This window comes from Lissotriton helveticus, chromosome 7 (assembly GCF_964261635.1).
Source record: "Lissotriton helveticus chromosome 7, aLisHel1.1, whole genome shotgun sequence".
Classification (NCBI taxonomy): domain Eukaryota; kingdom Metazoa; phylum Chordata; class Amphibia; order Caudata; family Salamandridae; genus Lissotriton; species Lissotriton helveticus.
Window position 1 is genome coordinate 218,408,080 of NC_136068.1, and position 12,566 is coordinate 218,420,645.

The window sequence follows — 12,566 nt, forward strand, 5'->3', positions numbered from 1 at the left end:
TTTTTTAATGCAGACAGTTTTCCTTAAAGGAAAACGGGATGCATCTAAAAATAAAAATTAAATGTTTTCGTTTCATTTTTTAAGGGCAGGTAGTGGTCCCTGGGACCACTGCCTGCCCTTAAAAAATATTTTTAGAGACAGTCACAAAGTGAAGCGGTTCCCTTGTGACCCCTTCCAATTTGCGACTGCCTTACCACCCTCTTGAAGACGGTGGTAATTTGCGAGTGTTTTGCGACCACAATTGCGGTTGCAAAACATTCATACATGGGGTTGCGGTCGCTATTAGGAAGGGAACGCCCCTTCCTAATAGCAACTCGCAATTCCTAAATAGCGAGTCGCAAATAAATTGCGACTCGCTATTTAGGAATAGTACATAGCCCTTTCACATTTTGCATGCGCAAACGGGTCGCAAACCCATTTGCGCATGCAAAATAGGGTGATACATCTGGGCCTAAATTTATAAAGGCCATAGCTTCCCCAGCAACGGGGCGTTACAGCACTGAAACCAGAAATAACATTGCATGGTGGAGAAAACAAGAGGCAGCTACTAGACCGGGAAGAGCCGGGTTTTTATGGCCCTTCTGAAAGCCACATGATTCTGGATACTCCTGGATGGTCACTGTGAGACGTTGGCCTGATAGGTGATGTTTCCAATTCTGGAACCACCGGTTATCAGACCAAACAATCCCTTATGGTGTCTGGTTGTAAGTCAACCTTATTAGACAAGCTATCCTAGGGGTAGCATGGACTAAGCAGCCTAAAGGCTTAACTTAAGAGGTCGTGTTAAGCGAGCTGTTTTACCACATACAATCCTGTAATATCAAATGAAAGGACACCACACAAGTATATATTATAAAAATATATGTATTTATTACTAAAAACAATCCCCAGTATTCTTTATGAATAAAGGGGCACAAGCGTTAAATCAAAAGCACAGTATAACATACAAAGTTGCACAAATATGGATGAGGGCGAGGGGCCACTCAGACCATATACTAAACAAGTGGTATAAGAGATACCAATCGAACAGTGGTTAGGCCTAGGGCCTAGGGAATCGCTGGGAGCAGTCGGGACAAGCAATGCTGAAGACGGGAAAAGCCCGCTGGATTCGGGTGCAGTGCAGAAAGCGCACGCATGCACCAATGTTAACCAATGGTGCGTAAAAGTTACAAAGTTAGAGTTAAAGGACACTTCCGCTGAACCTAGAGGAACAAAACTTAAGACACAGACCCTAGAGGTGTGTACCAGTGTGGGAACACCGGCGTTGCAATGTTACCTCACCCACAGGAAGCGGGTGCACAGGGTCGAAGTTGAGTCGGGTTTCGTCACGCAGGCTCTTGGTGCTTGGAGCTGAAAGGGCTGCAGGCAGGGTGAAAGAGAAGGGTCCGGTGGAGTCCAAGGGTGGACTCAAGTCGAAAAGTACCCGAAAGCAGAGGGGACAGAGTCTGGGTCACTCAGCAGTGACCAGGGTGGAACCAGGACGGAACCAGGCAATGTCGGGCGCAATCAGGTGGTCGTCGAGGAGCTTCTCTCCGCTGTCACGTGGGCTCTGGGGCATCTACGACGTCCAGGAGCGGGTCACGATCTGTCCCACGCAGGCTCTCGCCGTCGGCGCTATCGGCTTCAAGATTGAAGCAAACAACACTTGGCAAAAGCAATCCACGCGGAACGGGAAGATTGCTTCTCACTCAAACCAGGAGGGTCAGAGTGGGGGCTCCTTTTCAGGGGAGCTGGTGCAAATCTGGAGCAACCAGAATCGCAAGTCGAATTTCAAGTTTCGTCGGCACAGGGGCCACAAGCCAGCTGGCAAATGACCGGGCCAATGCATTGAGCCAAAAGAAGCAGAAGGGCCCCACGCAGCACTCGTCAAGTGTGGAGGGCTGAACTTCGGTGCAAGAGTGGCTCAGGGTTGGGGCTTCTCAAACCCCGGTGTACAGCTTCGAGGGTCACTCGTGGGCTGCACGGTCAGCGTCTCGTGGTCTTTTCAAGATGGCGTGCCCCACGCTTCCGGTCGCCTCCACGGGTCTCAGCTCTGCAGGGACTGTGGATCGGGCTGTTAGAAGGCAGGCAAGCTTAATCTAGTTGATCTCTGTCACTCGAGTTCCGGCGGGAACTGCAACAAAGCAGACGTCGATGGCTGGATGGTGCCTGTTTGCACAGGGTGGTCACTCCTTGACCACAAGGGAGATTCTTCAGTCTTCTACGTTGAGTAGGATGTCGAAGGGTCCAGAGTTTCGTTTCTTATGTTTCATCAGGATAATCTGCAGTGCATTGGCACTGCTCCCAGTCTTATACTAATTTTGGGGGCTGGATTACCTGCTAGGTCCCCTCCTATGGGTGGGACCCAGGAAGTGGGTGGATACACCCCCTTCCTTTGATCCAGGCCATCCTGGCACGAGGGCTGGAGTGCCCCAGAACCGGTTTGGCCGGATTATGCAAGGGGCAGCCTTGTGCTCCCCATGCAGTGTCTGGTTTCTTTCAAACCTCCCTGCTACAATCCACTATCTCCTGTCTGGGGGGGTGTAACACCTCCCTGCGACAGGAAACCCTTTGTCCAGGCCCCTTTGGCTGAGTTTCGGTCAGCTTCAGGGGGTCAGACTCGTGTCTGTGGCAGAGGCATCCATTTTGTGGATCCAAGGTCCTTTTAGAAATTAACCGCATTTAAGTAAAGTAACATGTCTTACCCCTCTAGAGGGGTGGAATGCTATCCCCGTCGCCAGAACTGGCGAGGGGATAGTATTCCAAATCGTATGACACCTTACACAACATGTTTTGATAAAGCCAAACCAAAGTTGCTATATAACCGCGAGGATTATAATGCACTTAAGAGTATATGGTATGGCATTATCCTGAAACAGCTTAGGGAGTTGTTCCCGACAGCTGCAAACAGGCTCAGCTCATGCTAGAGCTCCATCTCACATTAAACCACGCACTCTGCCTCCAGGATTGATGAGGCCTTCCATAGGAGTGGCTCACAGGTTTATATGTGTCCAGATATAGGTTTAGATATAGGTATACTATATCTAAGTAAGGGGTGATTACACCACCTTACCCCAGCTGAGTGATCAGCCAGTTGTGTCAATTTAAGAACCAGCCAGGGGTGGCAAAAGATATGCTGCAGCCCCTGGTAGGCCTTGTTGGCCCCTATGCCCTGGGCACCTATAGTGCATTATACAGGGGCTGACAAGGAGTCCATTTCCAATTGTGGTATGTACCTAGGGTACATGGAATCCATTTTACAGAGAGAGCAGATGGCCTGGGGCCCCGATTAGCAGGGAACCAGGTCAACTAAGTCAAAAACCAGCTAAACACAAGGCAAAAAATCTGGGGTAACCATAGTCAGGTAGCCACCTTCCTACAGTCACAGGTAGGGGGTTCCAGAGGGCTGATGGCAGTGCCCTAAAAAACTGCCCCCCTGCCCTTGCTCTTTGGACTCGAGGGACGCATGCTAAATGCAACTCCATGGAATACAGTGTGCGGCGTGGTGTATAAGGCAAGAGCAGATCTGATAGAATATGGGGCCCTTGATGTATGAACATTTTTGGGCAATGCATAGGGTCTTAAAATGAAATTTCCCCCCTTCGCCCTGCCACCCACAGGGGCGAGGAGGGTGCAAGTATGAAGCACCGCTGCTTTTGTTACTGGGGCTAATTTTGTAGCATCGCTGCAAAACTGACCCCCAGTAACAAAACTATCCCTTACTGCTGCAGAACCGGAACCCACCCTTTCCAGCCTCCTGGGGAAACGCCCGATGCCTGCTATGGTTAATCCGGCACTGTTAAACATCCTCCCATGTGCCTTTTGCTACTACCTACAATATCCTGTTCTGCACTTTACAAAAACATGCGATTAAAATAAATACATGCTGGCATTAGCTGGCAAGCTCTTTTTACCCAATCGACCAGATGCTCCATTCCATGCAACACAGAAATGTCAACAAAAACTGAAATGGCTCGTCATGCATTCCTCACCTCCACATAGTTGCGTGGGTGGGCGGTAAGTCGCATTAGCAACCACCCAATCCTAACAAACGCTTCCACAAAGACAACCCTCAACAAGAAGATAGCAGTAAGAAGAAAGAGGTACAGGTGGTGGCAGAGTGTGAATATTCAACTATTTCTACATACTCAAAGAATTGGAGCAAGAAATAAATCAGACCAACAGGGGCACATGCATTCAGGACCAGGACGAACACCTAACCTGGAAGCAGAAACAACTTGAGGCATACTGAGGCTGACGGTCACTGGACCTTACCCGCTTAGAACCGCTTCTAGTTTTCAGCCAACCAATTTCCAAGCTTTGAACAAAAAATCAATGGTATACAATCAATGTTTCACTAAAAAAAAAAACTATATAACAGAACAGAACATGTAATCACATCCCTTCCTTTAATTTCTGCATCTGTTTTGCCTAATTTACCTTGTTGTTAGAATATTTCTCGCACAAGGTTTTGGAAATTTTAAATTAGAGTAAACCAGGAAAGAGATATATATGCTCATTGAAGCAAGACAAGTATCTGACCTTTGGTCATCTATAGGTTGACTATATGAGAGCTGGTGATTAACTTAATAGGATAGGAGCATGGTGGGTGTGGGAAATGTATGCCAACAAATGGCACAGGCGCCTCTTCCTGACTGAAAGAGTTATTGAACTACAGATTATCTTTTAGGGGTAGGTCTTCTGCTGAGCTGCTGAGGAGGAGTCCACATTGGAGTCTGAGCTGAACATCAGGAGGAGAGGTGGCAGCTACACTGCTCCAAATAAGTAAAGGAATCTTGATCCACGGTGCTTTCCTAGCCCCTGGTGGTCTCGGTGGTGTAGACTTCTTCCCTGTTCACCGACTGGGCCTCTATTTAGCTGCCTCCTCGATCACCATTGTTTCTGTAGGTCAGGGTATGGGGTGAGTGCTCAATTTTTTCATTTAATTATTCTGTGTAAGGGCAATTACAAATGTAACTGCAGGAACGTTGTACCTTGCAAGTGAAGTCACATTGTTCAGAGAAGAGGTGGGTCCTAAGTTCCTTCCTGAATTGCAGGAGAAATGGAGCGATCATCACATCAATGTGTTACTGTTCCAGCCAATAGCCTCTACCAAAAATCACCTTTAACGACCTGCCGCGGCCCGTGGAGGGAGTTGCGGTGGGGCATGCAGGCGGGGCGGGGGAGGGGCAGGGTGTGGGGTGATAAACACCAGAATCTGGATGATTGCAGGTAAGTAAACAATTAAATTAATAAAACAAATTTTGTTCCGTGCCCTGCATCGCAAAATGCGATGCAGGGCGCGCTACGAAATTCGTTTTATTAATTTAATTATTTACTTACCTGCAATCATCCAGATTCCGGTGTTTATCAGCCCTTACCCTGTCCCTCCCCTGCCCCGCCTGCCTGCCCTACCGTCACTCCCTCCACGGGCCGCGGCTGTTAACGACCATGAAAAGAACACAATGGATTCAGAACTCGGCAGCCAGACTACTCTTACATATAAAACTGCAAGACCACATCTCCCCTGCCTTGAAAGCCCTGCATTGGTTACCAGTTGCCAGAAGATCCACGTTCAAGCTGCTTTGTATCACCCAAAAAAGGGATACATGGAATGGGACTACTCTTCATCAGGAATAAAATCACCAAACACATTCGACTAAGGAACCTCCTCTCTAGAGTAGCACCTGCCTCAAAATCCCAAGATACCAGAAAAAAAACCATGGGTGGCACATCCTTGTCTGTCCAAGCATCCAAACTATGGAACTCTTTACCCACCCCCCCATATAAGATCCACGGATAACCATCTTATCTTCAGAAAACTACCCAAGAATTGGTTCTTCCCCACATAGGCACCATCCACAAACAGAAATATACAGCATATCCCTCAGTATATAAGCATTTATTTGTACTATAGATATGTACCTATATATGTGTATTGCATTGTATTTACATGTAGAATAATTATGTTTTTAAAACAAACAAATACAATTATTTTAAGTACAACACTTGAAAGCCAGAGTTTCTTTAATGCATCTTTAATATACACATACTTCCGTCCTATATGCATCTATATACCTTCCATGTACTTATGAATCTCTATATTTATTACCTTTCCTCTAATTCAGCATATCCAATTCACTACCCTATTTCTCACCCTATACCTCTCTCTCAATATACCTCAACTCTCTGACTCATCTCAAACTTCTTTCTACTACTCTTTCCAATGCGCTACCCTATTTCTCAACCCATACCTCTATCAATATATCCTCTACCTCCACTCTCTCATTCATCCGAAACCCCATACCACTACTATGATCCTCAAAATAACCCTTTCTCGACTCCTCCCTACTCTACCCCTCCTTGCATCATCTCATACCTCTTTTACAATTCCAATCTCCCATAACAAGCCTTTCTAAACCCTTCCCTCAGACTATTCCCCCTCCACATCCCTTTTACTCATCCCAAGCCTCCTCCTACTGCTATGACCTCCAGAACAAAAAAACAAAAATAATAATAATAATTAATTCTAAATCCTTCTCTCTTCAACTCCTCCACTATCAGTTTCAATCCAAATAACAGACTAACATGTCCACCTCTCAAATTAATTTCATATTTCACTATACTAATTCACCACTAATCCTTTATGGGATCCGGAGCAGCATGCTACTAGCCAAAAAAGCGCTTCAACACCTCATCAGGGGTAGCAAGTGCTATATAAATGCAAACCTTTTTCTCTCTTCTATCCCTCTGCTATCCTTCTCAATCCAAATTACTGACTAACATATCCACCACTCAAATTACTTTCATATTTCACTATATTAATTCATCACTAATCCTTTATGGGTTCCGGAGTAGCGTGCAACTCACCGAAAATGCGCTTTGACGCCTCCTCAGGGGTAGTAAGAGCTATATACATGCAATTACAATACAATACTATATGCAGGGTGCATAGATTGAGAAGGCTTGTCTTCCGGTCTTTCTTTCCCTTCAGTTTCTTGTTTCCAGTCTGGTGATCTCTTGTCTGTTCACATGATGATGACCACCAGGGATGGCTAGTGCCTTGGCTGAGTATGCTGGGGTTGTGTTTCTTGGGTCCTTGAAGGTGAGGCAGCTGTTCTTGAAGATGTTGCAGGCGTTGAAGTTCATTTAGTGTTGGGGTGATGAGGTTGAATTATTTAGTAATTTTATGAGACAAGTTGCTGCCAGTCGCGGTCTGCTCAGGTAACAGCAGTGGGGCCGTGTAAGGGGGGGATTCTGAGGGACGATGCAGAGGGAACATTAATTATTTATTTAATTTTCCCTCTGCATCGTCCCTCAGAATCCCCCCTTACACGACCCCACCGCCCCACCGTTGTTAACTGCACGGACCGAGGATGGCTGCTGCATGTGGGATTCCTTTCAGAGGTGCAAGTGTGGAGTCAGAGTGGTTAGCCGTTGTGGGTGGGAATGGTTTCGCTTTTTTCAGTGGGCGAGCTGGTAGCTAGTTGCCTTGTCTTTTTCTGCCGATGAGTTCCCTGAGTGAGATGACAGAAACAACTCTATACCCTATTTTACTCATCTTAACAATATTTTAAATTACATTTCTTTACTCTTCCTTCCTTCCCATTTTTTCCAACTCCACGTGTGTCTCCCTCCACTTCCACTTTTCCCCCTCCCCCGAATTCTAACCTCCACATAAGAGTATTGAGGCAGACAGGAGCTGTACAATAACTTATTTCCACAAAGAAGTCCCAATCATGTGGCCTTCGTCAACAAAATTACCCATAAGAAAAAAATTGCAATCACTCCCATCAGCAACATTAGGTTACATGTTTGAATACAACAGTTTAAAAGCAAAACTTTGGAAAAAAAGGAATCCGAAAATGTGTTTGAGTACGATAAGGGTACTATATTAAAATGTTGTGGCATAGTTTGCTTCAGCTAGGACAAATGTAGGACTTGGGTTAAGGTACATTTGAGGGTTAGGGTAAGGGCAAGGCCAATAATAGTATTGGGATAAAGCTACGGGTTCGCTTTTGGATAAAGTTTGGAGCAAGGGTTGTGATAAACGTAGAAGAACAGAAGTCGTTTTCGGTTTAAGAATGGAGTTAGGCCTTGGACCAGGATTAGGGTGAAGTATTAGGAGTGAGGGCAGAGGTAGGTGTTTGAGTTAGGCTTATGGAGAGATGGTAGCAGATTAGACAATCCAGGGCTTGGCAAAAGGGGAGAGTGAACGTGAGAGCTAGGCTTAGAGTGAAAGTTAATGATAAGGGTGGGGAAGGTGATGGGGTTTGTGTTAGAGTGTGGATTAGGGCTAGGGTATGTAAGAGCTTGGTGTAAGTGATGGATTTGGCTTTAGAATTTGGGGATGAGGTTAAGGCTTTGTTAATTTTTAATCTAAACATAAATTGTTTAGACAGCATTACATTTCAAACTTTGTGGCTACCATTTTGGGATTAGAACTTTTATCTTCTCCAAATTTTAACCTAGATTTCCCCAAAGCCTATAGTAAAAGTGAATGGAGATCTTTCTTTCCTCTCCCTACTTCTCTCCTCCGTCATCTTTTTTGTCTGCACCTCAGAAAGGGAGAGTAATAAAGTGATATGCATAAGTTTTAACAAAAACTTAGTTAATTTTCTCAAACATTAACACCCCCAACATCTTCCTATTCTTCTTCCAGAAACAACAGATAATAATCCCTCCCACAAGCCATTCAGTTGCGATTGCTGAACAACTCTGGATACCCAGTTTCTCCAAGTCATATTCACACACAAGGCATTGTTTTTTGTCTTTGCATTGTTCAATAGCGGACATTAGCAAAATATGAACAGGGTTGTCTCATGCCTTGGAAATAATCAGAATTTTACACACTGTAAGTAGGATATTTCCATGTCTTCTTCTTCAAAGTTGTAAGTATTCACTTTCAGAGATATTTTCTTCCAACCATTTTCTGGGGGCTCGTTCAAGGTCATTTCTATTCTATCCATTTTTTTTGCAAAACTCACAACTTTAAAATTAAAAGAGTACATCTTTTGGAACAGCAGATTGTGTAGTTCTAATACAGTTCACAGAGTTTTGGTCCAAGAGCAAGTACATTGAGGAAGTTTAATTCCAAAATGCTGGTTTAATTTCCAGTGGTAAACTTAGGCCACACAACTAGAAGAAATTAGCTCCAAACTTCGGTTTTTCAAAAATGTAAATCCATTTATTTTGAAGTCTTCAACACCTTTGCAAATTTTCATGTAATTAAGATCAGGGGAATGTTTTGTGTAAAAATGTATCTCATTAAAATGTAGTCAAGCCACTCATAAAAACGGGTGGAGACTCACAACTCTGCATTATGGGAGCTGATTCAAAGAATTCTCCTCTGTCTTTTCTCCGCTTTTGAAAGAGTCTCAAGCTGCAGTAGAGCAAAAACTCCTGATCAGACCTACTGGTGCAGCTGATAAATTAAAAGCCAGGAGGGATTTTCTTATTTTAGAAAAAGTGTTCAAAGGCATGGTCATCCCTAGATTTAAAGCCTTTTGCTTTATTCTTGTAGTTTTTGGAAGTTTTAGCAGAGAAATTGTGATTGTACTGAATAAGAAAATTCAGGAATTGGAAGAAAATTGGAAAAAAATTCTCCATTGAAAAGGCTAAAATGATAATGATGGAAATGTGTTGTTATTCTGTTATAGAGTATGTCATTGTCTATTAACCGCAACCTATATAATTATTCGATGACTAGCCTACTGCCCTGTCTTACATGTGTTATTTGTTGTTTCATTTTTGAGTTAATAGCCCCTCCACCAATTTATTGAGATTGGAGCTTTGTCCATTTGTTTGGATTGTGGATGAAGAATAATATGGTTCTGAAGAAGGCGGTGCAACAAACAAAGGAACTTCAGTGGAACGTGAATCGACTGCCATTTAATTGTTCACTGTACTTTGCCCAGAGAGGAGGAACTGAGGTTTCAACTGACACCTTCCATTGCTCTGGAGCTTTTGGTGTTGAACAAGGACCTTCTTTTTATATACACAAAAGACTTTTTATATGGACTGCATATAGAATATGGGGTACTGTTTCTGTATTGTTTATCTGTATGTGTTGCTTACCAATTTTATTTGTTAAATAAATGAATTAAAGACTTTTATGTTTTCCCAAATATTATTGTTGATCTTATGGAATAATTTTAACATTTTAATTTATAGGTAATACTGATCAATATCAGGCACTTTTTTGCCTTTGGAATAGAGCATTCATTTTTTTCGTTTCCATATTTCAATGCCTCAGTGTAATTCATAGTCTCCAGGCTCCTTCTTCAGTAGTACCTTATACATTATAATGTAGCACCAAAAATAAAAATACAAGAACATATTTTCATTCATATCATTATTTTTTGTTTAATAAACCTACAAATCGTTCATGAGAACTCACTTTTTAAAACTTTGAGAATCAAGTGTCTTTCTTAAAGCTCCAATAGTTCTTTTTCTCATAGTGTCAGATCTCAGCGTCATCTCCAATGGCGGTCATGGCTTTTCCGAGTTCCATTTATCTATGTACATCTGAAATGTGTTCACCAACCATAGACCTTTATTCTGATTTTCAGTTGATTTTTTCATTGTGTTTTAGTCTTTAATATCTTTATTGTCCAAGGAAGTGTTACTTGTCCATTCTTCTTTGATATGCCTAACGTTATTAGTTCATAGAAAATATACAGTAAATCAAAGGGTTTCATTTAACCCTTTTGGTTGCAATTTGGTTGGAATAATTGTAAAACGCCTGTCCATTAATTTTTCCTTTTAATAGTTTTTACCTTAAATGCCACTTCTCAGTCCCATTTTTATAACTTCCAGAAATAAAAAAAATAAGTTGGGGCAGGGTCTGTCCACTTTCTTTCAAAGGTATTGCTACTAGAAATGTAGCTACATGTATTCTCACTTTTTTCAAAAGTTTATTCAATTTTTTAGTATGTTTTGTTGCTCAGTCAGCCTTGAAAATACATCCTACATAGGCATTTTATTATCTAATGTATACCTATTTAGCCCTGCAACCCCCATAATCCTTCAATATTACCATTTTCATGTATATACGTTGTAATGTATATCTCCTTTTTAAAATAAATGTAAAATTTGAACAATAAAACCAAGGACATATGTCTCTTTCAATCGTTTTTAAACTTTGTATTGTTTTGTTTCGGTTTTGCATCCTTTTACTAATTTTATTCCAAAGCTTTTCTAGTTTCATATGCAAATATTAGAGGCTCTTTGAACAAACTTTTTAATTCTTAATTGATTTCAATTATGGACCAATTATATTAATTATTTTTCTTGTGTCAAGTGTTTGTTCTGTATATTTCAAAAACATGCCAATCTTTCTACCATTGCGGTTTCTTTATACTGTGGTTAATCCTCTTGTTTTAAGAGATCAGTTTTCCGCTAAAATCTTCATATCTTATAAAGTCTTATTGTCAACTTCTCTTTCATATTTTTTGTATTTCCCATTACTACTGCTCAGCTATTCTCTTTGTAAATGTTATTATTGGGCTGAATGGCAAATGACACTACAGAAAGTCAAGGTGATGGCTTGTGGCCATTAGTAGAGTTTTACGATCATTCAGTTACTTTCTCATTTTTCAGGCTGAGAGCAAATGACCAAACCAGGCCTGGCTATCTGTGGGCCCAAACTAAGACATCAAAGGCCCACTCTGCTGTTTTAGGTTGACCCTGGGCAGAGCTTGCACTGCTCTGCGAGGCATGCTGTATTCGAGTATGGACTTGAAGCTCCGCCCACTCTCTGCCCATGTTTTTCATTTGCTTTTGTCATTGTCCTTTGTAAATGCTGGCTTCTGCTTCGTTAATCAATCAATCAATCAATCAATCAATCATGTCATTTGTATAGCGCACTACTCACCCGGGAGGGTCTCAAGGCGCTTGGGAGGAGGGGTATGCTACTGCTCGAACAGCCAGGTCTTGAGTTGTTTCCTGAAGGCGAGATGGTCCCGGGTCAGCCGAAGGTGGATGGGGAGGGAGTTCCAAGTCTTGGCAGCCAGGTAAGAGAAGGATCTTCCTCCGGCGGTGGCTCTTCGGATGCGTGGTACGGCTGCGAGGGCGAGGCTGGTGGACCGTAGCTGGTGGGTGGGCGTGTAGAAGGTCAGGCGGTCGTTGAGGTACTTGGGGCCCAGGTCGTGGAGAGACTTGTGTGCGTGGGTGAGGAGCCGGAACGTGATCCTCTTGTCGACGGGGAGCCAGTGCAGGTTCCTCAGGTGGCTGGAGATGTGGCTGCGTCGGGGGACATCCAGGATGAGTCGGGCGGAGGCGTTCTGGATGCGCTGGAGTCTTTTCTGTAGCTTGGCTGTGGTTCCGGCGTAGAGGGCGTTTCCGTAGTCCAGTCGGCTGGTGACGAGTGCCTGGGTGACAGTCTTCCTGGTCTCGGTCGGGATCCAGCGGAAGATCTTGCGAAGCATACACAGGGTGTTGAAGCACGATGAGGAGACGGCGTTGACTTGTCTGGTCATCGAGAGGGAGGGGTCCAGGATGAAGCCCAGGTTGCGTGCGTGGTCGGTTGGCTTGGGTGCGTTGCCCAGGGCTGGGGGCCACCAGGAGTCGTCCCAGGCGGAGGGCGA

At 43.6% G+C, this 12,566-nt stretch overlaps 1 long non-coding RNA gene across 1 annotated transcript in view; it reads left to right on the top strand.

Annotated features, from left to right (window-relative positions):
- Positions 1-10,278, top strand: part of LOC144766713 (uncharacterized) — a 218,693-nt gene extending 208,415 nt beyond the window's left edge. The window contains exon 3 of the long non-coding RNA XR_013597894.1: positions 9,735-10,278. This is a non-coding gene — a long non-coding RNA (uncharacterized LOC144766713). The remainder of the gene's footprint in view (positions 1-9,734) is intronic.
- The last annotated feature ends 2,288 nt before the right edge of the window (positions 10,279-12,566 follow it).